The sequence below is a fragment of the Anomaloglossus baeobatrachus genome, chromosome 6, assembly GCF_048569485.1.
Source record: "Anomaloglossus baeobatrachus isolate aAnoBae1 chromosome 6, aAnoBae1.hap1, whole genome shotgun sequence".
NCBI lineage: Eukaryota > Metazoa > Chordata > Amphibia > Anura > Aromobatidae > Anomaloglossus > Anomaloglossus baeobatrachus.
The window spans coordinates 349671545-349696981 of NC_134358.1; the positions used below are offsets into that span (position 1 = coordinate 349671545).

Sequence of the window (25437 nt, forward strand, 5' to 3'; positions counted from 1 at the left end):
GGCATCTGACAACCAGTCGGTTAGCTGATTAGGACAGAACAGGACAATTACCTGATAAGCTGGGTGGCAGGATAAACGCAGGAACCAGCCCGATGGCCGTTTCGAAAAACCTTTGTCAGGGGGCGGTAATAGCGTCAGAGAGCATGTGGTTTATAACCGCTAAAGCAGCCAATCGTGAGTGAGGAGCATGGTGACATTCACGCGATCATGGATAAACAGGACGGAGAACGGCGGCCGCGTCAGAGGCACATGACAGAGTAATGACTCATAGTCACATGACCCTATAGACGCGACAGGCCGATCCGCAGCCTGTCACCACGGCAGCGCGAACGTACAGCAACTCACCCAGGATTGGGTGCCCCACATCCCAAAGCATAATGTGTTATTGTCTATTAGGGGTGTGTGTGATTATAAATTTACAACCTTCACTATATACATGTACATATTCCAATAATATGCATTTATATAATATAATAATACCCTTATAATTTATAGTATTTTTTTATTAATTTTTAAGACACACAACAACACCCTACATGTGGAAATCAATATATATATTAAAAGTACACGTATATCAATAAATAGACACATGCAGAGCCAGAAATAGTCATGATATACACTGAAAAATACATGATATACACTGAAAAATATTTAACCACTATATAATATGACATAATGTAAATATCTCAGGATGCATCATAAATGCTGTCAAGGAGAATTCTTCGCCAGATCGTTGAATATGGTACGTATTTTTGACTCTGCACAGTAATAGAAATCCACATGTACACGAAAAGTATATAACGTGACTAAAAAAGGAAAGAGATTAAAATTAGAGCTCTCAAACTAAAAACATCATAAAAATGAGGAAAAACTAATATTCTCATTGAGGCCAGATGGATATGTAGAATTCAACGTCCATATCCACCTGGCCTCCAACTGAGCCTAGCGCACACTAACAGCACCCCCCCTCGCATCAATATGAAGCATATCAATGTCCTTAACCTTAAACCCTCCCGCATCCGAATTATGGTACAACCTAAAGTGCTTTGGTAAGGTTTTGAGGGTGGATACATCTTCAGCGGTGGCCGCTGCTGTGATGCCCAAAACGTGCTCCCTGACTCGTATCTTGAGTTGGCGAGTCGTTAAACCAACATAAATTTTGCCACAGGGGCAAGTAGCATGGTATATGACCGCACAACTAGTGCAAGTAATCCTTTGATTAATCGGAAATGTTCTTTTATTAGAGGAGTCACTAAACGAGTCTGGGCGCATAATGTTTGGGCAGGCTACGCACCTACCACAGGGGACTCATCCACCTTGTATCGGTGGTATTTTCTGGCCAAACAAATTCTGGCCAGAGGGTGATTGATAGTGGGAATGCACAAGGTGATCATACAAATTCTTGGATCTCCTGATCCCAATCGAAGGTCTAACAGGAAGGATTATTCGAAGGGTGGGGTCTGCCCTAAGGATGGACCATGACCTAGATAAACAGTCTCTCATAGCGGAGAATTGGGAGTGGTATTGAGTGACGAATCTAACTTGTTCGTCGCACCGCGGTCTCCTCTTGGGGTACAGCAATTGGTCTCTTGTTGCATACCTTGACGGTGGTAGGCATGCTTAATTGACCGATTGCTGTATCCACGTTCTTTAAACATCATTGTCAATATCTTAGCCTGAGTTTCAAAATCCTCAGTAGTTGAGCAGACTCTGCGGATCCTTAAGAATTGACCCAAAGGGACTGCTCGAATCATGTGGTCAGGGTGGGAGGAGGAGGCATGCAGGAATGCATTGGCAGCCGTTGGTTTACGAAAAAGATCGGTTTGTATAAATCCCGAATCTCACTAGTTATAGGGTATAAGTGCAATTACCATAAAAACCCCCTCTAAAACTTAACATTTAATATTGATATTAAAAGGTACATTACCACATTATGTGATTATAGTGAAATAGTGCACAGAAGAGAGAGGGAAATGATATCCCTACAATGTCCACTCCCTCCTGTGCTCTACCTAACCGCGGAGGTTGGCACCCTATGGATACGTAGGGGCGCCCCCACTCCTCGACGGCTGTCCCTGCTATTAACCCTATGAGTCCCTAGCCAAAGGGTAAGGTGCAGTGCATATATATAAAGTGCAGTGCAAAACTTATATATTAAAGTGATACTGTGCCAAATAGAGCTCATAAACAACCTCAAATGATAGGAGGCCGCAATCCTATCCCAATGAGACACTCAACAATAGCAGGGAAATATAAACTTAGCTTAATGCCTCAACGCGTTTCCCCAACTCATGGTTCATCAGGAGGCCGATATTCATATGCTGTGGTATGATAAACCTGTGGCAGTCAGCGTGCTGCCAGATTCACATGATGCTAAGGGGCCACCAGGTCATCAATTAGCCTTATAACCCCTCCGGGGTCCTCCAATCCAGGTACCGACCACAAGTGTTAACCAGGTAATATATAATGCTGTATAAGGAAGTACCAAAATTAATCATTAGTCATCTTGTGAATGTAATAAGGTATGACATTCCAGCCGATCCCCAGGCCGGGGGAAGGGAGGGGGTGGTTGGAGGGTTTAACCCTATACGGGCTTGTTAAGAAGTACTTAAATTAGGGGTATCACAGTATACTGATACCTCCCTCATAACTCTGGGTCATGGAGGACACCCGATATTGATATGTTAGGTTGACCTAACGGTCACAGCTGTTGCCAGCGATGTCCGAATGCAGAGAGGGTACCGGTGACCCCCCTCTGCCCTCCCTTTAGCCTTCAATGAAAACAGGCAGACACCGTTATACACGTAAAGGCTAGGAGACGTGCGGCTCCGAATAGAAAGTGTATTGGTATTGTTTACATTACAAAGTTATACAAAGTTGATTAGGGCGTAACTATGCAACATACATATTCATTAATCTACATTCATTAAGGCGTGGATTGCATATTCCCAGCAAGACAAATTAATATAATGACTTATACTCCCATAATAGTCTATTCCGCCTCTCATTCTCATAACAAGATGTTTGTCAGTCATTTCTAAGTCAAAACATTCTGCGTCCTTGAAGTTGGTCTCATAGTTTATTACGCAAATAAGTCTGGTTCGGTCTTGCCAGGGAGAATGAATTTCTATTATTTTCTAAGTCAGTGAAAAAGGTTAACTCTTTCCTCACAATCCCCCCTAATGGCGTGATTGATGGACAGGGGGCCATCGAGAAGCTGTGGACTATAGAGAGAGCGGGCTAGCCTCCAGATACTTTCTGAGCCGCGGGTGTGCTCAGGGAGTGTCGTCTCACATCCGTCACCCAGGACTGCCTGCATGCCTCTCGATAGGAGTCTCATCATGATACGCCAAGGTGATTTCTAGAGGAAAGAGTAGAGAAGAGAAAAAAGGCATATTAGTGATTTCATATGGGTGCTGAATAATCATTGCATCTACATTGCTTCAAGCAGCGGGAAAACAAAGCCATTAGCAACTTGAACACTACATAAGCAACTAGTAAACAGAGTAACACTTGGAACACTGATAGTCTGTTGTAACAGCCTCCCCATTGAAACACTTTGTTTATTGGGACTGGTATGGCTAAGTATGGAATGGAAGAGGCTGTCACAGGTGCGTGTGTACATATCCAGCAGTCTGTGATCTCAAGTTTTTCAGCTAACACTTCATGATGGGTCTCAAATGAATTCTGCCGTGGTGTAGAAGGCCCCAAAAAGGGAGTACACATAGAAATACTTATCAGCAGTATTAGGCTTTCTTGCAATGGCTGGCATGGACCCATGTCGATCTCCCCTCAAGTTTGACGGAGGTTGGAGTGGTCAGCTGGACAGTCAAAGGCCCTTCGAATCGTGGCTCAAGGGTCTTTTTCACGTGCTTCTTTAGGTAGACCTGGTCACCAGGCTTTAGGGAGTGGGTTCCTGGAACAGCATCAGGATCAGGTAGAGAAGAGTAGACCCTTTGGTGGGTTTCAGTTAGTCTCTTCTGCAGGGAAACAACATAAGACGTTAGGCTATCACATTGCAGGTGTAACTCCTGTGGGAAGTAGCATCCTAATCTGGGTGCACTACCAAAGAGTATTTCAAAGGTGAGAGCCTGTGCTTTCCCTGCGGGGTAGTCCTTATAGAGTAAAGAGCTATGGGGAGACATTCTGTCCATGGTCTACCAGTCTCCTCCACTGCCTTGGCTAGTTTGAGCTTTAGAGTGCCATTTAACCTTTCCACTTTCCCTGATGACTGTGGGTGGTAAGGCGTGTGTAAGGCTGACTGAATGCCTAACAGGGCACAGGTGTTCTGGAAAACTTGTTCAGTGAAATGAGTACCTCGGTCTGACTCTATGACTTCAGGGAGTCCAAACCGGGGTACCAGCTCACAGGCCAATTTCTTTGCTGTAATTCGGGCCGTGGCTGAGCTGACAGGGTAGGCCTCTGGCCATCCTGAGAAGAGGTCTACACAGACAAGTACAAACTCGTAGATGCCATGTTTTGGCAACTGTATATAGTCTATTTGTACTCTTTGAAATGGGGCAAACGTCTTTGGCATGTGTCTTTGCGGGGTTTTAGTTAGCTGGCCTGGATTGTGTTGTTGACAGATGTGACAAGCTTTTATTCTCTGGGAGGCGTATTGTCTGAAGCCGGGGGCTACCCAATAAGGTTGCATCTGGTTCATGATTGAGTTTGTGCTTCCATGTGTGGGGTAGTGGAGTACTTGGAAAATGGCAGGGAACCAACTGCGTGGCAGGACGGGAAGTCCGTTTAGGCGCCAAATCCCCTCCACCTTTTCTGCCCCCTTGGCCCGCCATCCGGCCTTTTCTTCCTCAGAGGCGTTTTCTTGTGTCTCAAAGAGGTTCTGCATTTCTTCCTCCGTCGTTGACACTGTTTCCGTCTCCTTCAAAGGGAGTAAGGCGACTTGTTTTGCTGTTTGATCGGCCAAGCGATTTCCCCTTGCCTCGGGTGTTTGAGCCTTGGTGTGGGCAGCAACCTTTATGATTGCTAGCTGTTTTGGTATCAAGGCTACTTCCATTAGTTTCTTCACTGAGGCTCCATGCCTGATGGGATTTCCTGTTGCTGTGAGGAATCCTCTTGTCTGCCAGATAGTGCCAAAATCGTGCACAATGCCGTGTGCATAGGCTGAGTCCGTGTAGATGTTCGCTGTTCGTTCTTCCAGAAACTCAATTGCCCAGATGAGAGCAAGAAGTTCTGCTTCTTGAGCAGATATGCGTGGAGGTAGCAGTTGTTTGGCTAGGACTGCATATAGAGTCACTACTGCAAATCCGGTGTGGAACTTGCCTGCTTCATCAGCGTATCTGCTACCATCCACAAAAAGTTCAAAGTCTGGATTTGTAAGCGGTGTTGCCTGAATATTGTGCAGGGGCTTTGCCTCATGTTCAATGAGTTCCTGACAATCATGATCAAATGGTGCGCTGGTACGTTTGTCACTCTCTTCTGTCCTCTCTTCTGTCCTCTCTTCTGTCCCCCCCTTCTAAACTTGTGAAGATCAGCAGATCAGCAAGGTTTAGACTTGTAACTCGAGCAAATGAGATGTTTGGGGGTAGCAACAGCGTGCACTGGAGTCTGACTTGTCTTGCCATGGAGAGGTGTTTCAACTGCACTTGATTGAGAACAGCATAGATGTAATGGCTGGTAAGGATGGTGCTCGGGAAATCGAGTGAGATTTCAGATGCTTTCTGCAGTATGTTTGAAACTGCTGTAACAGCACGGACACAGGTTGGTGCTGCTTTTGTGACGTTGTCAAGTTGAGAGGAGTAGTACCCGATTATGTGAGGTTTGTCCGTCTTTTGGGTGAGTACTCCTACGGCAAATCCTTGAAGCTCTGCTACGAGCAGATTAAAGGTGAGATCATAGTTTGGTAGTGCCAGAGCAGGTGCATCAATCACTAGTTCCTTGAGCTTTTGAAAGTTTTGTCGAGCTTCTTCTGTAAGGGAAAAAGGAACATTCTTTGTGCAATCATACAGCGGTTGCATGAGTAGTGACGCATTGGGAATCCACCGTCTGCATTTATCTCTGCTTGCTTTGCATCCTACTTCTGCCAGAAAGGTAAGCATTCCTCTTCACTAGGGCAGCACAGTAGTAAATCATCCACGTACTGGTAGATGTACTGCGAGAGGTAGCGGGAGGGGGGATTGTCTCAGCTGCGGTGGCTTAATTCCAGGCTTGACTAAAACCTTTACTGTGGGCACGGGTAGTGTGCCGAGGTCAGTTTTTGATGTGGACCAGAGTTTTGCAGGAACTTGTAGAAGTATTGAGTCCGTGTTTACTTCATGTGTAACTTCAGATTCTGGTCGGTCTTCTATCATCTGGAGAGTGCACAGGATTTCTTCTGGGATATCTTCTGGAATTTGCAGGATAGCAGATCCATCTTCATTGTAGACAATCTGAGCTTGTAGTCTTGATAGTAGATCTTCTCCCACTAGGGCATCTCCACCCAGGGGGGACACTAAGAATTTAGACACGAACATGTGTGGTCCCAGTTTCACCTTCAGTGGATGTATTATTGAGATTATCTGGGCTTGTCCATCAAATCCGGATACTACAGTAGCTTCAGATGAGATGGATCCTTCAGGCACTAGGTTCCTGGGGTTCAGGAGCGTGAGGCTCCTGAGTCCACCAAAGCTCTTATTTCCTTGTTGCCAACGTGAAGGGGGACGTGTATAAATGGACCTCTAGCATCCCTATCCCGTGCTGCCGCAAGTCAGGCAGTCTTCTCCTCCTGACTCTCGGGTTGGTTTTGAGTGTCCCTCTTCTTCTTTCTACAGTCTCTGATCACGTCCTCTGACTCCCACAATAGTAGCAGGTCGGTGCCTTCCTTCTTGTACCTTCTGGCTGACCGTCCACTGCTGCTATGACAACTTTCTTGTTGCTCCTTTTATCCTTTGCGTCGGTTTCTAAGCCACTTGCTTTGTTGACTAGAAGATCTATGTCTTCCATGTTTCTCCATTCTGGGCAGCACGCTTTCAATCTTTCTGCCAGAGGTGCATATATTCCATTCATGAAGGATCTTACCATCAGACGACGTATTGCACCCGCTTGTAAGTCCAGCCCTTCATCTGCGAATGACTGCATCAATCTGTAGGAGACCTGTATTTGGTTCAGGTAACGTGAAAAACTGACTGGGTTTCTAGTCGGGTCTGGAGCATTTTGCAGGAAAGCCATCTGCTCGGCTGGAGTCCAGGGTACGTAGTCATCATACGTACGAGGAACTGCATCTCTGGGAGCATCTGGGTTTTGTGGATTAACAGGTGGTCTTATCAGGACTCTTCTTTCCACTACGGGATAAAGAGGCACTGGTGCTGTGGCTTGTAGCTTGTGCTGTGGGGCTCCACAGGCTAGGCATTTTTCACTCCAGTCCGGATTTTGTTGGCCACAGTTTGTGCAGGTCCATCCCGCGGATCCTGTTATTTTTGGAGCTGTTCCAGGAGTAGCTGACAGGTACGGAGGAAGCTGCTGTTCCTTATTAACCTTCTTCCCAGCTTCTTCCCATGTGTCTGATTCTTCATGGTATATCCAACCTTGATCGTGGGCTGTTTTTGCCATGTCAGAAAGAGTTCTGACTAGTTCAGTCTATGATTTATCTGCTATCACTCCTGCTCTAGTAGCTGTTATTGTATCCCATTTGTTGGGGTCCAATTGATCCTTCCCCTTCAATCCAAATGTCTTGAAAACTTCTTTGGACTGACTGGCTGTTCTTTTGCCATGATAACACGTAATGAGATGTTGCAGGGTGCATCCAGCTCTTCTGTCTTTTGATATTCCTTGCCCCATTCTTCGTCTTCTATCTTCTTCAGCTTTTAGACCCTTGAACGTCCTTTGGACTAAACCTACCTATCCTGGAGATACTCAGAGACTAACTCCTTTTGTATTCCTACCTAAGGTGAGGTCTAGAACCACCTTTCCTGGAGATACCCAAAGACTGATTCTTGATGTGTATTCCTACTGAAAGGTGGTGTCCTAACTTCAGAGGGGGCTGAGAATGTTGAATGGTGCTGGGTTACCCTTCTTGTAACAGAGATACACTCTATATCCGATAGCAATGGCAAACAGGGCTATTCCCACCAACACTAGGGCAGTGAATATCACATCCATTGGACAGAGCAGGTACACTACTCCCTTTCAACACTCACTGATGTATGAGATCTATAACAACCAACAAGGACAACAGCACAGAGGCAAAGCGCAGGAGAGCAGACACACGACACACGGAGAGGCAGAGAAACACAGAGAAACAAACAAGCAAACAACCAAACAAGGCACAGAAAACATCAGCTGGCAAGGCTCTCTCAGAGTTCAATAGAAACCCGCCAATAACCCAGTGTCTACTCACAGTGTACCATTTTGCGCGTTGAGGAGAGGGGAGATCAGATGTGGGGAGCATAAAGAGAAGAATAAGGTTCAACTCTTACCTGGCCAGGTGTTTCTGGTCCCCACGTCTGGTCCACTCCTCCTCTGAATGGCAAGACAGTCCACTGCGTCCTGGGATTACAAACACGGGTCCCTGTTCGGGCGCCAGATAATGTTAGGTTGACCTAACGGTCACAGCTGTTGCCAGCGATGTCCGAATGCAGAGAGGGTACCGGTGACCCCCCTCTGCCCTCCCTTTAGCCTTCAATGAAAACAGGCAGACACCGTTATACACGTAAAGGCTAGGAGACGTGCGGCTCCGAATAGAAAGTGTATTGGTATTGTTTACATTACAAAGTTATACAAAGTTGATTAGGGCGTAACTATGCAACATACATATTCATTAATCTACATTCATTAAGGCGTGGATTGCATATTCCCAGCAAGACAAATTAATATAATGACTTATACTCCCATAATAGTCTATTCCGCCTCTCATTCTCATAACAAGATGTTTGTCAGTCATTTCTAAGTCAAAACATTCTGCGTCCTTGAAGTTGGTCTCATAGTTTATTACGCAAATAAGTCTGGTTCGGTCTTGCCAGGGAGAATTAATTTCTATTATTTTCTAAGTCAGTGAAAAAGGTTAACTCTTTCCTCACAGATACATAAATAAGAAAATAATAAACGCTGTCTTAAACCAGACGGCTACCGCCAAACTTTCCATCTTAAGACCCCTGGTAGTATCACCCTGTTACTACAAAAAACACGCATAGGATAACTGTTCATTAATTCCCTTAGGGGTTAGGGAGTCCAATCTGAAAGTCCATTCGCTCTCTTTCTGTAATATACACTTATCAAAATCACCCCCTCTTGGGTTAGGCTTGACAACCTCCATGACACAGAAGGACACCTGGTGTGGATTTCCCCCATGCTTCTCATTCACGTGCCTGGCTAAGGGGGTATCCCGCTTGTTACGGATGTCCCCCAAATGCTCCCCTACCCGCCTCCTGAACTTTCTCCTTGTCTTCCCCACATAGTCCAGGGGGCAGGTGCAGGTACATACATAGACGACACCCGCAGTTTTGCAGTTGGCAAAGTCTCTAATAAAGAACTCCTTTCCATTCCTCGAACTCCTAACAGACTTAGAGGGTCTTATGTATCCACAATAAGAGCAGTTCCCGCAGCGAAAAAATCCACATATCTTTCTATCTAGCCACGTTCCTGATGATGTAGGCTTCCTATAGAAGCTGTGTACAAGGTGGTCCCTCAGTGAGCGACCTCTCTTATATGTTATACTTGGCTTCTGAGAGATAAACTTGTTGATGTCTGGATCCGCCAACAGAACCCCCCAATGTCTCCTTAGGATCTCAAAGACACGGCCGTTCTGACAATCAAATGTCCCTATCAGCCTAGTCACGGAGTCCCCATCCTCGTGTGATCCCCGAGGGTTCAGCAGAGTCTCCCTATTTTGCCTCTCTGCATATTGTCGTGCTGGATAAAGCACATCCCTTGGGTACCCCCTGGCCCGAAATCTTCTGGTCATGTCATATGCCTGATCTCTGAAATCATCCAACCTGGAACAATTCCTATGTAGCCTGAGGTACTGGCCCCTTGGGATGCCCTTCTTCAGGGGAGGGGGGTGGTGGCTATCCCAGTTAAGTAAATTGTTTGTGGCTGTCGGTTTACGGAACGTTTTTGTTTCAAGGTTCCCATCAGTTCCACGTGTAATTAGGATATCCAAGAATGGAAGCCATGTCCAATCATGCTCCGATGTGAACCTAAGTCCCAGATCATTCACATTGAGGACCTCCACAAACCTCAAAAATTCCTGCTCAGACCCGGACCATAGTACATGCACATCGTCTATATACCTGGACCATAACATTATCCGTGATTGCCACCAGGCCTCCTCGTCACCAAAGACAGTGGTTTCCTCCCACCAGCCCAGGAAGAGGTTAGCATACGAGGGAGCACAAGGGCTCCCCATAGCTGTCCCCCTGAGCTGGTGGAAGTACTTCCTGTTAAAGATAAAGTTGTGCCGCAAGATGAAATCCATTAGGTCTACCATGAAACAGTTGTGTCTAGCGCACTCACTGTTGCGGCTATCGAGATAATGCTGTATAGCCTCTAGTCCTTTCTTGTGTGAGATGCTACTGTACAAAGCCTCCACATCTATGGAGGCCAGCAGCACACCCCTATCCACAGACACCCCGTCCAACCTCCTCAACAAGTCCATCGTGTCTGTGGTGAATGAAGGTAAGGCATCAACAAAGGGGCGTAAGATACGGTCCACATATATGCCACAATTCTGGGTCAGGGATCCTATCCCAGGTACGATTGGTCGCCCCTTAAGGGTCTCCAACCCTTTATGTACCTTAGGCAAGGAATAAAAAGTAGGTGTTATTGGAAAGGTAGGTTTGAGGAATTTATATTCATTAGATGACAATATCCCCTCATCCCTAGCTACTTCAAGAATGTGAGACAGAACCTCCAGATACTCTTGAGTGGGATCTCCCGGGATAATCTCATACGTGTGTTTGTCATTTAAGATGGAATTACACATGTCCACATATCTCTTATGATCCATTATCACGAGATTCCCCCCTTTATCTGAGGGTTTTATGATCAGGTTTTGGTCTCTTTCCAGTTTCTCAAGTGCCCCCCACTCATCCTCAGACAGATTGGACCCTACTCCCCTATTTTTGCTTGGGATTTTACGAAGGTCCCTTTCCACGAGGGTCAAAAAAATATCAACACTTGTGGTATCCCCAACTGGTGGCATTTTGGTACTTCTAGCTCTTAGATCAGTGAAGGGTCCGAGACCACCATGGTGAATCCCTGTCTGTTCCTGTGCCAGTCCCATGAGAGTCTGATAGCAATCAATATCCTCCTCTGTTAGTCCCATCTCTCTACATTTCTCTCTATCATTCTTTAGGAAGAATTCCCTCCACTTTAATTTCCTACAGAATAAATTAACATCCTTGACCCAGTGAAAACAATTGAACTTATTGGTAGGGATAAATGATAAGCCCCTCCTCAGAATGCCATAGTCATACGCATTAAAATGAGTGTCCGTCAGGTTGATAATTTGGCCCTTGTTTAGAGAGAGATTATTACCACATGTATCTCCTGTTACTGGACTCTGCTCCTCAACTCGTAGGGTACCCCCACCGTTTTCTCTAAAAAAAATTTTGAGGTTTGTGGAGGTCCTCAATGTGAATGATCTGGGACTTAGGTTCACATCGGAGCATGATTGGACACGGCTTCCATTCTTGGATATCCTAATTACACGTGGAACTGATGGGAACCTTGAAACAAAAACGTTCCGTAAACCGACAGCCACAAACAATTTACTTAACTGGGATAGCCACCACCCCCCTCCCCTGAAGAAGGGCATCCCAAGGGGCCAGTACCTCAGACTACATAGGAATTGTTCCAGGTTGGATGATTTCAGAGATCAGGCATATGACATGACCAGAAGATTTCGGGCCAGGGGGTACCCAAGGGATGTGCTTTATCCAGCACGACAATATGCAGAGAGGCAAAATAGGGAGACTCTGCTGAACCCTCGGGGATCACACGAGGATGGGGACTCCGTGACTAGGCTGATAGGGACATTTGATTGTCAGAACGGCCGTGTCTTTGAGATCCTAAGGAGACCGTTCTGTTGGCGGATCCAGACATCAACAAGTTTATCTCTCAGAAGCCAAGTATAACATATAAGAGAGGTCGCTCACTGAGGGACCACCTTGTACACAGCTTCTATAGGAAGCCTACATCATCAGGAACGTGGCTAGATAGAAAGATATGTGGATTTTTTCGCTGCGGGAACTGCTCTTCTTGTGGATACATGAGACCCTCTAAGTCTGTTAGGAGTTCGAGGAATGGAAAGGTGTTCTTTATTAGAGACTTTGCCAACTGCAAAACTGCGGGTGTCGTCTATGTATGTACCTGCACCTGCCCCCTGGACTATGTGGGGAAGACAAGGAGAGAGTTCAGGAGGCGGGTGGGGGAGCATTTGGGGGACATCCGTAACAAGCGGGATACCCCCTTAGCCAGGCACGTGAATGAGAAGCATGGGGGAAATCCACACCAGGTGTCCTTCTGTGTCATGGAGGTTGTCAAGCCTAACCCAAGAGGGGGTGATTTTGATAAGTGTATATTACAGAAAGAGAGCGAATGGACTTTCAGATTGGACTCCCTAACCCCTAAGGGAATTAATGAACAGTTATCCTATGCGTGTTTTTTGTAGTAACAGGGTGATACTACCAGGGGTCTTAAGATGGAAAGTTTGGCGGTAGCCGTCTGGTTTAAGACAGTGTTTATTATTTTCTTATTTATATATCAATATCGGGTGTCCTCCATGACCGAGTTATGAGGGAGGTATCAGTATACTGTGATACCCCTAATTTAAGTACTTCTTAACAAGCCCGTATAGGGTTAAACCCTCCAACCACCCCCTCCCCTCCCCCAGCCTGGGGATCGGCTGGAATGTCATACCTTCTTTATTACATCCACAAGATGACTAATGATTAATTTTGGTACTTCCTTATACAGCATTATATATTACCTGGTTAACACTTGTGGTCGGTAATCGGCTAAATAATTAATGTACCGACAGGTAGAATATAGGAGTGTCATAGGTATGCGTTCCACTATGGAACGCGTAAGTAATGAGGGTATCGCATTGATGTGCCCCCTATACATGCGTCATGGATCTACCCGGCCTGGGGGAGGAGTTGGCGATATTGTGCGTGTATGCGATCAACGATCCGCCCCCTGGGACGCACGCTTTGATGCGGCCCTATGGGTGTACAGGGGCGGGATGCACCTGCGTTCCACCTTGACACGCGGAAATGAATATGGGCACCACTGATGTATCCATACACTGTGGGGGTGGCTCTGCCTGTGTGCGTCCTGATATCCGCCCCCTGGAGCGCGCGCATTGACGCGGCCCCACGTATATGGGGGCGGTGCACGCGTGCGTTCCACTGTGGAATGCGGAAGTGATCATGGCCACCGCTGGTGTATCCATGTATTATAGTGGAGGCTGGCCTGCATGCGTCTTGGTATCCGCCCCCTGGAGCGCGCGCATCGACGTGACCCCACGTGTATGGGGGCGGTTTACAAGTGCGTTCCACAGTGGTACGCGGAAGTGAACGCTGGCACCATCGCCTAGACATGTGGAGGAGTGGTAATGGGCCTATACCTGATAATAATTAAGGTAACTCTTTGGTTTATTGGTCAGTACCTGGATTGGAGGACCCCGGAGGGGTTATAAGGCTAATTGATGACCTGGTGGCCCCTTAGCATCATGTGAATCTGGCAGCACGCTGACTGCCACAGGTTTATCATACCACAGCATATGGATATCGGCCTCCTGATGAACCATGAGTTGGGGAAACGCGTTGAGGCATTAAGCTAAGTTTATATGTCCCTGCTATTGTTGAGTGTCTCATTGGGATAGGATTGCGGCCTCCTATCATTTGAGGTTGTTTATGAGCTCTATTTGGCACAGTATCACTTTAATATATAAGTTTTGCACTGCACTTTATATATATGCACTGCACCTTACCCTTTGGCTAGGGACTCATAGGGTTCATAGCAGGGACAGCCGTCGAGGAGTGGGGGCGCCCCTACGTATCCATAGGGTGCCAACCTCTGCGGTTAGGTAGAGCACAGGAGGGAGTGGACATTGTAGGGATATCATTTCCCTCTCTCTTCTGTGCACTATTTCACTATAATCACATAATGTGGTAATGTGCCTTTTAATATCAATATTAAATGTTAAGTTTTAGAGAGGGTTTTTATGGTAATTGTATAAATCCCGAAGCATCACGCTTCAGGACCACATCAAGAAAGTCAATCTTGTCATGGGAAAATAGAAAAGTTAAATGAATATTGCAATCATTATTGTTAATAATAGAAAAAAACTCTTGTTAACAAAATAGAAGACCCCTGCCAGATCAAAAAAATGTCGTCAATGTACCGTGCCCAAAAGGGGACACGGTCCATTGACGACAATCGATCCGACAGGAGGAAGTCTCTCTTCCACAGCCCCAGGAACAAGTTGGCATACGAGGGCGCGAAGGCCGCGCCCATCACTGTACCCTGGAGCTGCAGGTAGAAGGACCCCTTAAAAAGAAAAAAATTATAAGTTAAGGAAAATTCAAGAACTGCCATGACAAGATTGACCATCTCCGATGTTAAATTAGACATATTCATAAAATACCGTACGGCTGCCAATCCATCCGAATGGTGTATGTTCGTATATAATGATTCTACGTCTGCACAAACCAACAGTGCATCATCCTCCAAATGCATACCATCCACCCATTTGAGCAGATCACCCGTGTCCTTCAGATAAGACGGAAGAGTTTGGACAAGAGGTTGGAGAATGGACTCTATCCATCTATTCACATTTTCAAGGAAGTTGCCACAGCCGGAGATAATAGGTCTCCCGGGAGGAACAGAACTATTTTTATGTAACTTTGGAAGTAAGTACATTGTTGTCACAGAGGGCTCACTAACCTGCAGTGCTGAAGCCAGGTCACTGGTGACAACACCGTCATCAAGGACCTTTTTCAATATGTTCTTCAATAATATCGAGAAGCTAGACAGAGGGTTGTATGTTAATTTTTTATAACACTCTGTGTTAGATAACTGGCGAAACGCCTCCTTTTCGTACATATCTGATGGCCAGATGACGATGTTGCCACCCTTGTCAGCCGGCTTCAGCACTACATTAGATAATTTCTTCAATTCAGACAATCGAGTTTGTTCGTCCCGGGAGAGATTATCATCCCGCGATGTAATATTGGTGGCAATTTCCTTAAAACTTTCAGACACAATCTGGACAAATAGTTCAATATTTGAACATGATGCAAAAGATGGAAATTTCTTAGAGCGGGATTTAATGGAGGACGGGATCTTACCTTCTATATTACTTGAGCCCTCAGCAGATAATTCCTCTAGGATTCTTAGAGCCTCCTGTTCTTGTGCTGATGGAAACATAGAATGTAAAGTATCATAAAAAAAATATTTCTTAAAAATTAAAGAGCGGGCAAAGATATGGAGGTCCTTAGTGGCGATACATGGGTCAAATTTAGCCACTGGGGAAAATAACAATCCCTTTTCCATTAAGGACTTATCTGCTGAAGTTAATTGATAAGAGCTCAAATTAACTACCTTTGTTGGCACCTCTATATTGTTTTGGAGGGCGAGATGAATCCCAGTAATATCGAGTGTGTCCAGCTCCACGTCCACCACCAAAAAAAGCTCCAGAGCGTGTTTGAGATATGGATGATGCATCTGACTTGTCACTGATGGAATTAACTGATGAATAGGATGAGGACCTAGCCAATTCATTATGTGCCGTAGATGGTCTACGCCAAAAGTACACCATATTTGTAGCAAAATCACGCTGATCACGAGCAAATTTCTTACATTGGTTATCCTGAATTTTCTTGACAGAAGAATCTAATTTCATGTCCAATTCTTTTTCAAAATTTTTAAATTTGTCATCAGAACATTTATTTTTAAGAGTTGTCTGTTCACTCTCCAACTCCTTATCCAATTTCAATATCTGGTCGGTATTATATTTAATCAGGAGATGCATTAAAATAGATGAACAAGAATTACATGCCTCCTCCCATTTCTTGATGAATTCATCATCTTCCACAATGAAGGTAGGAGTGACACGAACACGGAGACCGCGGGGAATAAGCTGTCTCGCAATATACCTTTCCAAGAGCGCCCTGCTCCGCCATAAGCGTGTGCGCTTTAGCAATTTAAATCTAATATCTGAAAATAATTCCTCAATTTGTTGATCACCACTAGTGTTGATGCAATCCGAGGTGCCACCATACACCTGTTCCATTTGATTGAGCCAGGTGGTTTCCCTGGCCTTGTAATCCATGTTCACTACCAAAAGGCCTGTGCAAAACACAGCAACGAAGGACAAAAGTGAATGCAGTGAAAACGTCATATTCTTACATATTTGGTCACAATAAAACATGGATTATAATAATTATGTTGGATATTCGCTATATCACAGACAAGAAAAGAGCAAGAAACAGAGGCGAACACAATCCCAATTCCTATTACAAAGGTATTTATTACATACATTTATACATATTGATCTTTAAGGAACAAGAGATGGAGGCACAACAATAAAAGTCAATAAACAACAAAATTAAGCATACAATCACTCAGTACCTGCTGAATATCTGCCAAAGATCAACCAGCTATATTATAGATGGCATAGGCTTATTATATGTCACATCAGCACAGATATGGCTGTGTAACCCAGTCCCACAGGGCAACCGTCCAAACAACAATCGACTATATTGGCCTCAATTTATTATTTATATAAACACCATATATAGCCTACACAAACCACAGCAGTAATGTTAATAATAGCTGGGCATTATATGTATCTCTTTTTAGATTTACTGTATGTGCAACAGTGCTGTTAGTGTGCGCTTGGCTCAGTTGGAGGACAGGTGGATATGGACGTTGAATACTACATATCCATCTGGCCTCAATGAGAATATTAGTTTTTCCTCATTTTTATGATGTTTTTAGTTTGAGAGCTCTAATTTTAATCTCTTTCCCTTTTTAGTCACGTTATATACTTTTCGTGTACATGTGTATTTCTATTACTGTGCAGAGCCAAAAAGACGTACCATATTCAACGATCTGGCGAAGAATTCTCCTTGACAGCATTTATGATGCATGCTGAGATATTTACATTCTGTCATATTATGTAGTGGTTAAATATTTTTCAGTGTATATAACTGATCATGACTATTTCTGGCTCTGCATGTGTCTATTTATTGATATACGTGTACTTTTAATATATATATATATTGATTTACACATGTAGGGTGTTGTTGTGTGTCTTAAAAATTAATAAAAAATACTATAAATTATAAGGGTATTATTATATTATATAAATGCATATTATTGGAATATGTACATGTATATAGTGAAGGTTCTAAATTTATAATCACACACACTGCTAATAGACAATAACATACAGTTAGGTCCAGAAATATTTGGACAGTGACACAAGTTTTGTTATTTTAGCTGTTTACAAAAACATGTTCAGAAATATAATTATATATATAATATGGGCTGAAAGTGCACACTCCCAGCTGCATTATGAGAGTTTTCACATCCAAATCGGAGAAAGGGTTTAGGAATCATAGCTCTGTAATGCATAGCCTCCTCTTTTTCAAGGGACCAAAAGTAATTGGACAAGGGACTCTAAGGGCTGCAATTAACTCTGAAGGCGTCTCCCTCGTTAACCTGTAATCAATGAAGTAGTTAAAAGGTCTGGGGTTGATTACAGGTGTGTGGTTTTGCATTTGGAAGCTGTTGCTGTGACCAGACAACATGCAGTCTAAGGAACTCTCAATTGAGGTGAAGCAGAACATCCTGAGGCTGAAAAAAAAGAAAAAATCCATCAGAGAGATAGCAGACATGCTTGGAGTAGCAAAATCAACAGTCGGGTACATTCTGAGAAAAAAGGAATTGACTGGTGAGCTTGGGAACTCAAAAAGGCCTGGGCGTCCACAGATGACAACAGTGGTGGATTATCGCCGCATACTTTCTTTGGTGAAGAAGAACCCCTTCACAACATCAACTGAAATCCAGAACACTCTCAGTGAAGTAGGTGTATCTGTCTCTAAGTCAACAGTAAAGAGAAGACTCCATGAAAGTAAATACAAAGGGTTCACATCTAGATGCAAACCATTTATCAATTCCAAAAATAGACAAGCCAGAGTTAAATTTGCTGAAAAACACCTCATGAAGCCAGCTCAGTTCTGGAAAAGTATTCTATGGACAGATGAGACAAAGTTCAACCTGTACCAGAATGATGGGAAGTAAAAAGTTTGGAGAAGAAAGGGAACGGCACATGATCCAAGGCACACCACATCCTCTGTAAAACATGGTGGAGGCAACGTGATGGCATGGGCATGCATGGCTTTCAATGGCACTGGGTCACTTGTGTTTATTGATGACATAACAGCAGACAAGAGTAGCCGGATTAATTCTGAAGTGTACCGGGATATACTTTCAGCCCAGATTCAGCCAAATGCCGCAAAGTTGATCGGACGGCGCTTCATAGTACGGATGGACAATGACCCCAAGCATACAGCCAAAGCTACCCAGGAGTTCATGAGTGCAAATAAGTGGAACATTCTGCAATGGCCAAGTCAATCACCAGATCTTAACCCAATTGAGCATGCATTTCACTTGCTCAAATCCAGACTTAAGACGGAAAGACCCACAAACAAGCAAGACCTGAAGGCTGCGGCTGTAAAGGCCTAGCAAAGCATTAAGAAGGAGGAAACCCAGCGTTTGGTGATGTCCATGGGTTCCAGACTTAAGGCAGTGATTGCCTCCAAAGGATTCGCAACAAAATATTGAAAATAAAACATTTTTGTTTGAGTTTGGTTTATTTGTCCAATTACTTTTGACCTCCTAAAATGTGGAGTGTTTGTAAAGAAATGTGTACAATTCCTACAATTTCTATCAGATATTTTTGTTCAAACCTTCAAATTAAACGTTACAATCTGCACTTGAATTCTGTTGTAGAGATTTCATTTCAAATCCAATGTGATGGCATGCAGAGCCCAACTCGCGAAAATTGTGTCACTGTCCAAATATTTCTGGACCTAACTGTATTATGCTTTGTGATGTGGGGCCCCCAATCCTGGGTGAGTTGCTGTACGTTCACGCTGCCGTGGTGACAGGCTGCGGATCGGTCTGTTGCGTCTATAGGGTCATGTGACTATGAGTCATTACTCTGTCATGTGCCTCTGACGCGGCCGCCGCTCTCCGTCCTGTTTATCCATGATCGCGTGAACGTCACCATGCTCCTCACTCACGATTGGCTGCTTTAGCGGTTATAAACCACATGCTCTCTGACGCTGTTACCGCCCCCTGACGAAGGTTTTTCGAAAGGGCCCTTGGGCTGGTTCCTGCGTTTATCCTGCCACCCAGCTTATCAGGTAATCGTCCTGTACTGTCCTAATCAGCTAACCAGCTGGTTGACAGATGCCTTATGTTGCTGTTCTTTGTAAATAGCTTTCATTATATGAATGCACTAGGCTATCTTTGATAATGGGGTAATCTTATTAACTCTATCTTACAGCCACCCCGTGCTGCACTGGGAACATTAGTGCCTGATTGTATGATCTAATGGCATGGGCTTGTATTTACACTTGCGGGCTGGTTCATGTGTTCATCTTGTCACCCAGCTTATCAGGTAATTGTCCTGTCCTGCCTTAATCAGTTAACCAGCTGGTTGTCAGATATCTTATATTGGCGTTCTTTGTAAATAGCTGGCTGTCCTTGATAATGGGGTAATCTTATTAACTCTATCTGACAGCCACCCTGTGCTGCACTGGGAACATTGTGCCTGAGTGTATGATCAAAGGGATGGTCTTGTATTAACACTTGCCATATTCTTATCAAATTTTGAGTGTTCTTAGCCCATTGGCTAAATGGATACTGATTCTTGTGTCCCCAGGTGCACAGGGTAACTGTTGCACATGCAGTAAATCTAAAAAGAGATACATATAATGCCCAGCTATTATTAAAATTACTGCTGTGGTTTGTGTAGGCTATATATGGTGTTTATATAAATAATAAATTGAGGCCAATATAGTCGATTGTTGTTTGGACGGTTGCCCTGTGGAACTAGGTTACACAGCCATATATGTGCTGATGTGACATATAATAAGCCTATGCCATCTATAATATAGCTGGTTGATCTTTGGCAGATATTCAGCAGGTACTGCGTGATTGTATGCTTAATTTTGTTGTTTATTGACTTTTATTGTTGTGCCTCCATCTCTTGTTCCTTAAAGATCAATATGTATAAATTTATGTAATAAATACCTTTGTAATAGGAATTGGGATTGTGTTCGCCTCTGTTTCTTGCTCTTTTCTTGTCAGAGAAATAAAAAAACTATAGCCTTCAAAATTCTGTGATGCAAAAAACCTTTATTTTGTAAAAAAAAAAAAGCATATTTATTGTGATAGTAAACAAATCTAAAAAAAAAAATAAATAAACTTGGTATCGCTTTTATCATCCTGACCTAAGAAATTAAGCAGTCTAATAAATTATACCCCAAGGTAATCAGCGTAAAAATTAAGTAAAGCCAATTCTACAACTGCTGTTGATTTGTTTATTCTACCTCCCAAAGATTGCTGTATGGCATGGCTTATATTTATCCAGTGCTCTACGCTGAACACCAGAAATTACATGTAAGACTTAGAAAAACGTGATTCTGACAAAATTCCCAACAGAAAATTGACTGTAATGAGGCTGAGGGAGTCACTTTGAACCCCTATCTGGATTGTGGTGCGGTGGTGTCCATCTTTTTACACATCCTTTTAGGTGTGTATAAAAGTGCCATCATCAGCAACTTTGTTCACCTTTGCAAAGACAGACACCGCTGAACAGAGGCCAAACAGAGTCCTGAGTAATTCTACTGCCCCCTTAGTAAGTGGATCCATTAGGAGTTTCACCTGAATCACGTTATAAGGAGATGTAGATGAAAACACTGGTGTAAGCACTCAGCATCGAGCAAAGGAAAATTGTAAACTGATCCAAACTGTTCTGCCACCAAATTGCATTCAACTCAACCTACAAAAACACCACTCAGGTCCATCATCTGTTATCAGAAATTTAGGGGGCTTCCACATTACTGGTAGCATAAAGGCTCTGGAAAATTGCTATGGTTCCCCCCTCAAAAAATAAATCCAGCAAAATCTGCGCTCCAAAATCCAAATACCCCCTCCCTTCTGAGCCCCACAATGTGCCTTAACCACATGTCTAGCCCTATTATAGTGAGACAAGCCGGAGTGCAGGTTTTCTGAAACATGAACTGGGTACGATGTACGGGCACTACAATGTACTGGGCATGACAAGGGCTTATTTGCAATTTTAAATTCTGCAACATTCACTGTGTTTCACAGTATGGGTGTTTTCCACAGACTAAATCATCCCTACACCCATAAATGAATTCCCAGGGGGTGTGTCTTATAATCTGGTGCGTCTTATAAAACAAAAAATACTGTAATTATTTTTTCTTCACCGCCCAATAGTATAACATTTTGTGACACCCATGTGGTATCAATATGCTCACTATACCCCTTGATGAATTGATTGAGGGGTGCAGTTTGAAAAATGAGGTCACTTGTGGGGGGCTTCTACTGTTATGGCACTTCAGGGGCTCTGGCAATGTGACATGGCACCCACAAATCATTCTAACTAAATCTGAACTCAAATATGGCACTTATTCCCTTCACTTTGCACTGTGCTTCAAAAATAGTTTTCAACTACATATGGGGTATTGGGTACTCAGAAGAAATAGCACAACAAATGTTATGGTCCCTTATCTTTTGTTGCTCTAGAGAAAATGAAAAATTTGGGGTTAAAGCATATTTTTTTTGTTTGGTAAAAATGCACAATTTGAGTCTAAAGTAACCTTTTTGTAGGAAAAAGTAAACTTTTCATTTTTTCCTTCCTTGCTTCAGTTCCTGTGATACATATAAAGATAAAGAGTTAATAAAATGCTTGGATTTTTTTTGAGCAGTGTGAGTGGTGCTGTTGTAATAATGTTCTCAGTCTTGGGTTTTTTATGTCACCTAGGCTTCTCAAAGTCCGTTCAGATGTTATATGATCACTAAAAAAAATTGTTTTGAAAATTTTGTTTTGAAAATGAGAAATTGCTGATAAGCTTTGAACCCTTCTAAATTTCTAACAACAAAAAATATGTTTAAAAAATTGTACTAATGTAAACTAGACATGTGGGAAATGTTATTTATTAACTATTTTTTGTGACATAACTCATTTAATGGTAAAAAAATTTCAAAGTTTGAAATGCGATATGTTCAACAGTTTTGCTATATTTCCAATATTTTCGCAAATAAACGCAAAAAAAATCTACTTAAATTTACCACTATTATGAAGTATAATATGTCACAATAACACAATATCAGAATCACCGGGATCCGTTTAAATGTTTCAGAGTTATAACCTCATAAAGTAACACTGGTCAGAATTGAAAAAAATGGCCTGGTCATTAAGGTGAAAACCAGGCTTAGTGGTAAAGGGGATAAATACGCTGAAGGGCAGTCACACACAGAAAAATTAGAGTCATACATGCAGTTCAGGACTTGTAGCAGGAAAATGGTTAGACGCAATCTGTGAGCAGGTTTTTGCTACCTCATCTGATAGCAACATAATTTAGGGAAAGAGATCCTGAATCCTATGTATAAGGCTGGTTTCAGACGTCTGTGTTTAATCAAGTACCAGTCACACGCATGGTTATGGTCACACATGTGTCATACGTGTGTCTCACGTGTGGCACACATGTGACACACGTGTGACATTCGTGTTTGCATGCGTGTGACAGGTACCGGAGAAAACACGGGTCTGTGAAGTAAAAACATTTTTCATATTTACCTGCTGTCTCCGGCTCTGCTGCCTACCGCTCCTGACTGCCGCTCATTATATTCATCGATTATTCACCACACTCAGGAAGCCGGAGCATCGCGGGTACAGCACCGCCGAGGACAGCACCACGGGGACAACATCGCGGGAACAGGTGAGTATTCACAAAGCACAGTAACATCCAGGAGGTCATTGGAGTTCCCAATGAACTCTGATGACATCCTGATGACCCCCGTGACACCCGCGCTACAGCTTCACGGGTTCATCAGAGTTCATTGGGAACTGTGATGAGTCCCCGATTCTATCCCCGCAATGTTCCGGCTTCTAGTTTCTCAACACACACACACCCACACACACCCACACACTCTGCTGTAAACTCACCCAGCGATGCGGTCCCCGGCACTGAAGTCCCCAGTGCTGTCCCCGCTTCCAGCTCTACAGGGCACTGAATATTCAGTAAGTATAATGAGCGGCGATAAGGAGCGGGAGGCAGCAGCAGAGCCGGAGACAGCATCGCTGGAGAGATGTAAATATATGTCACGAACAGCCGGGGAAGTCCCTCAGAAATCCGCAGCTGTTCACTGATTTGTCACACACGACTACTCTCTAGCGCCCCCCTTGTCTGCAGGCCACTTTTGGTACTGCAGGACAATGCATAAGATGAGGCTGCTGAGCTGATAATGCCAAATATTGGAGGTCTCACAGCAAGGGTAAATGTATATCTCTGATTCCTGCTAATGGAATATTTATATACCTCGGTACCCTTACTGATAGCACTCCAATAATTCTATGCAATAACAATTACGCTGCCACCACCCAGACTTTCTACAGGTAGCTGGGAACCCGTTTCAGATAGCATAAGGCCCTTCGGGGTTTTGGATTCGTATATAAAGCATAAGGAAAGAAACTCTTAAATTTTTATATATTTAATCCGAAAATAGGCAGTGTTTAAAGAATATACAAGAAGTTACAAAAGGGAACAATACACATTACGGCATAACAGTTACATAAAATAAAAGGTATAAACATGAAACTTACTAAGCTTCTGCCATAGAAGTGACGTCTGCTTATGGAGGGAGGGAGCTCCAAGAGATGTTAGAATCGGCCAGCATCACCCTTCATGATGCCCTCCTCGTGCTGACTGAGCCCCCCAAGACAGGAACTGTCTCTTATGCTCTTGCTAGCCCCCCTTGCCTGTGACATCATTTTACAGTCACTTGTGGGCTGTGCTCTGATGTTCACAGAGTTCCATAATTCTAGGGTTTTTCATATCTTTGCTCCTGGGTCACACAGGTGAAAGATATTAGCGTCATATTTAATATCTCGATTTTACAGTTACATTGATACCAAACACAACGCCTCTAGCACAATTTTACTGGCCAATACTAATTTGTCGTGATTCCGTCGATCTCCTCGTCAGGTGAGACGGTGCGCTGGGTTCCGCACGACGCAGGGATTCTGGCAATGTGTTTTTCATCTTTCTAGCATTAAAGTCGCACTTCAAAACCTGCTTTGGGAGTTTTCCCGCCAATATTACAAAGAATTGTCTTTCTCTGCAGCTTTTGGCTTTGGTTCTACCATCACCCAAAGTCATAAATACCTTAAGCTTCCAGGCCAATCAGATAATCGCCATGACGACCTGTGGCTGGTGAAGAAGAGGGGGATGAAGTCCCTTCAACAGCTCTACATGACACCTCCCCCTTTTTGAGGTAGCATGGGAGATTGATTTGCCAATCGTCTCCTAAGCCTACCTCGCTGGCATCCCCCTGCCGGGACAGCCCATCAGCGTTGCCATGCTCAACACCCTTCCTGTGTTGAATGGTAAAGTCATACTGCTGTAGTGCCAAGCTCCACCGCAGTAGCTTACCATTGTCGCCGGCCACCCGATGTAGCCAGCTGAGAGGGTTGTGGTCTGTCACTATGGTGAAGTTGCGTCCATATAGGTAGGGCTGCAGTTTCCGCAGGGCCCTCACTATAGAGAGGCACTCCTTCTCCACAGTGGCGTAGGCCACTTCCCGGGATAAGAGCTTGCGGCTGAGAAACATCACCGGATGCTCTTCTCCCTTCCCATTTACCTGGCTGAGTACTGCACCAAGGCCAAACGCACTGGCATCTGTCTGAACTATGAACCGTCGGGTGAAGTCCGGAGCTTGTAGGATTGGGGAACTGGCGAGGGCAGCTTTTAGTGCCCTGAAGGACCGTTCACAGTCATCTGTCCAGGTGACTACTTGCGGTAGCTTCTTTTTGGTGAGGTCCGTCAACGGCTTAGCAAGAGCACTATAGTTAGGAACAAACTTCCTATAGTACCCTGCCGTACCCAAGAAGGACATCACCTGCTTCTTTGACTTGGGGGTAGGCCAGGAGGTGATGGCATCAACCTTCCCTGGCTCTGGTTTCAGGGTCCCGCCACCCACTCTGTGTCCAAGGTACTGTACCTCAGTCATGCCGATCTGACACTTCCCTGGCTTTATAGTCAGACCAGCGCTTTGGATCCGCCTGAGCACCTGTTCCAGGTGCCCCAGGTGTTCCTCCCAAGTGGGACTAAAGATGGCAATGTCATCCAGGTAAGCTACTGCAAACCCTCCTAGTCCCTCGAGCAGCTGGTC

The 25437-nt window shown here is 44.2% G+C and overlaps 1 protein-coding gene across 3 annotated transcripts in view; it reads left to right on the forward strand.

Annotated features, from left to right (window-relative positions):
• RECK (reversion inducing cysteine rich protein with kazal motifs) overlaps positions 1-25437 on the forward strand; it is a 1668523-nt gene that overhangs the window by 1427270 nt on the left and 215816 nt on the right. The gene's annotated exons all lie outside the window — the stretch shown is intronic.